At 38.5% G+C, this 3171-nt stretch overlaps 1 long non-coding RNA gene across 2 annotated transcripts in view; it reads right to left on the bottom strand.

Annotated features, from left to right (window-relative positions):
* Positions 1-2831, bottom strand: part of LOC109389710 (uncharacterized) — a 260783-nt gene extending 257952 nt beyond the window's left edge. For both annotated transcript variants that reach the window (XR_002125444.1, XR_002125445.1), the window contains exon 1: positions 2390-2831. This is a non-coding gene — a long non-coding RNA (uncharacterized LOC109389710). The remainder of the gene's footprint in view (positions 1-2389) is intronic.
* Positions 2832-3171: the final 340 nt, after the last annotated feature.

Here is a 3171-nt window from a genome sequence, read left to right as displayed (position 1 = left end):
CCCTTTTCTACTTTCCCTCCCTCTTTGACAAAATGTCCCAGACCTCACATTCATCAAATTCACATTTGATTTTATCTCTCTCTCTCTCTCTCTCTCTCTCTCTCTCTCTCTCTCTCTCTCTCTCTCTCTCTCTCTGCCACTCTGCAACTTGAGTTCCCAGGAATACTTGCCCTGGTTTTCCATGGGCAAGTGTTTGGGAGTTGTTGTTGTTGTTTTTGTTGTGGTTGTTGTTTTTTTTTTTTTTAAGAGTATCAGAAGTGTTAAGGTGGAGGTGGGTATTTTAGCCAAGCCGATCTTGGGGTAAAAAAATGAAACATTTGTCCTGGCCCTCAGGTTTTGCTCCCTCTCTAGCTTCACATCCCCTTTACTTTTGTTTTCAAGGACTATGCGGTACATGGTTTTTCCTTAGCTGTGGTATTTTCTGAGGACGTGTGTTAGGCGCTAGGCAGAAACAAGTCCTGACCCATTAACTGGATTGTCTGAAGTCACCTGTGAGAGAACTCTGGGTCTCTATTCCCGTTTTCCATCTGAGGACCCATAGCTCTCATGTAACTTTTCCCCATTTGTTTATGTCAGAGCAGGTCGTAAGGCTTTTAGGAACTCTAGCTTTGAGTGGAAAAGACCCACACACCCTATCTTTTCGTTATTCTGGGTACAAATAAAGTTTTTAATAAAGTTCTACCGTGTGGCCGCAGAATGAGTTAACTCACATGTCATGGTCAACCAGGCCAGACAACCTTTGACATCTTGGATCTATAAGAGGTAGAGTGAGTTGGGAGGATGCACAATAGCTTATTGTCATGGGAGATGCAAGTCCTGTGAGGAAGAGAGTCCTCACATCATTACCGCCCTCGTTAGGGTGGTGTCCGTAAAGAATTAATTCGTTAGCAGTGCATTTCTAGTTTTCCATAATTATTATTCTTGCGGCAAGCGTGAATTCTTCCAGGGAGTGAAAAAAAAGTTTGCTGCCAGGACAATGAATGTATTATCCGTTCCTAACTGGACCGTGAACTTCAGCTCATTTCACATAGATATCAGTTTAAGAAAAAAAAAAGAGAGAGAGAGAGAGAGAGAGAGTGGTGTTGGAGGGGAGACTGGCGAATGGAATTACAAGACTGGACTTGGTCAGTTTCATTGTATAATCTTCTTCCTGGACCAACGGTGGTATCATTTTGGCAAGTTTTAGGAACTCTGAGGACTGAGAGACTATTAAAAGTGAGCTACCGCAGGATTCTATTCGGCTGCTTCTTGGGGTGCAGTGTGTCCATCCTAAGGACTCATGAGTTAAGGTGGTCGTGGGTATGTGTGTACATGTGTGTTTTAACTTTCAATTTCTTAAATAGACGTTAGAAACTTACTGGTGATTTCAGGACAATGTTACTTTCAGCTTTTGTTTAATTAGACTAGCAGTAAACTATCCGCTTAGATCCTGAACTTTTTTTATTCAGGGCACTTATTTTCCCAATAGTTTTTGCCAGCAAGAGCAAGTTTTATTTGTATGTTATGATGTTACCTATCCTTTCGTCTTATGTAGCTTATTAAACACTAGAAATGAATATACTTATTGGTTTGGCTATTATTTTCTAAGCTAAGTTGTAACCTTAAAAAAAAAAACCTATGTGTGCTGATGTCACATTCTGGGCGGCATTCTACTTCCTTGTATTTCAAGAGCTCATAGATTTTACAGACTGTTACTTTTTATGGCAAATTGTGTCATCTCTCTTTTTTTGCAAAGATCACCAAAGGGCTACTCTTTCTTTTTAACTTGGAAAACTGTCATTTCTTTTGGTAAAGTTTATTTGGAAGTTGCTTTTCATTTAAAATTATTTTACAAATGTTTTACCACGAGGAATATAAAATATAAAAGTGGTGGAAACAGTTAGCAATGCAGTTGACTAAAAATAAACAAAGCTATAAGTTCACATGCTGCTGTTTAGGCTGCATCCTACAGGAAGTTTCTCTCAACTTCAATGCTTCTAGATCTTTGCTTTGAAAACGGGTGAGGAATCAGAGTGCTCTTTAAAGAAGTTGTAGAAGTTACCATAGAGAATAAATTGATTTTTTATTTCCCTCCAAAGTGACAACAGCAGTTTAGATCTGCCAGTTACCAATAATTCTAATGTAAACTTTCCATTATTGATGGGAAATTGAGGACTTTGATGAAAGGGGGAGAGGATTAATTAAAATAAGACATGTTTTGCATTTTCTCTTAGCTCTTTCGTAGGATAGCATTCACTTCCCCTTCCTCCATACCCCCACCTTATTACCCCAAACAATTTTATCCAACTAAAAAAATTTCTAACTTGCCCCTGGCTGATATGGTTCTTTAACTAAGGGACAGTACAAGTTCCAAGTTTCACACTAAAGGCAAATAAAGCTTTAAAATTACCTCATGCGTCATCTGGCTGCACAGACTCCGGGCTGCATAGTGGGAACCTCCGGCTTGGTCTTCCCAGCATACAAAGGCAACTCAGTGAATGCCCCCTCCGCCCGGGGAGGCTCAGCCTCAGCTGCCAGCACGGGGATGTGCAATTTTGCTTTTTAATGAATCGTAAACAATTTGTATGGTAAATGAGTTTGTTTGTTTTAGTTTGGGGGCATATGTTGGACCAGGTTGTAGACAGCCATTACCTACTCCAAAATTTTAGGTGAGAATGGATAAAGCCCCAGATCATTTTTTATTTTTCTAAGTAATAAAGACCCACTAGAATAAAAGAAACTGGTTAATAAAAGACTGAGAATAACAACCTCTCTTCTCTTTCCCCATGCTCCCCTTTTCTGCCCTCTCTCTCTGCCCCCTCTCCTAATGTACCAGGCTTACAGTAGGATTGTAACTGCACTTTTACTAACTAGAGGTCAGTTGACTAAATTAATTGGGGGTTTTTTAACTATAAATTTTAGTTTTGTCTTTAAAATACTACTTTTGTTTAAGAAACTTTTTTTTTTAATGTGAAATACCAAGAAGGGCCTTTATCCTCTATGGCTTTTTTCTTTTTTTTTTTTTTTTTTTTTTTTTTTAACTTAAGAAATGTTGGCTATTTATGTTAAATGTTATATTATCTCATATATGTCTGAGTGATATCAAAATGGAAGGAGAAAGGGGTCTTGATGTCCAAAAGTCAAATGAAAACTTTTATTCCAACCCATAGAGTTGTAAACAACTTAGAAGTT

This window comes from Hipposideros armiger, unplaced genomic scaffold, assembly GCF_001890085.2.
Source record: "Hipposideros armiger isolate ML-2016 unplaced genomic scaffold, ASM189008v1 scaffold_240, whole genome shotgun sequence".
NCBI lineage: Eukaryota > Metazoa > Chordata > Mammalia > Chiroptera > Hipposideridae > Hipposideros > Hipposideros armiger.
The sequence above is the reverse complement of the archived record's forward strand: the minus strand, read 5'-3'. Positions and strand labels throughout refer to the sequence as shown.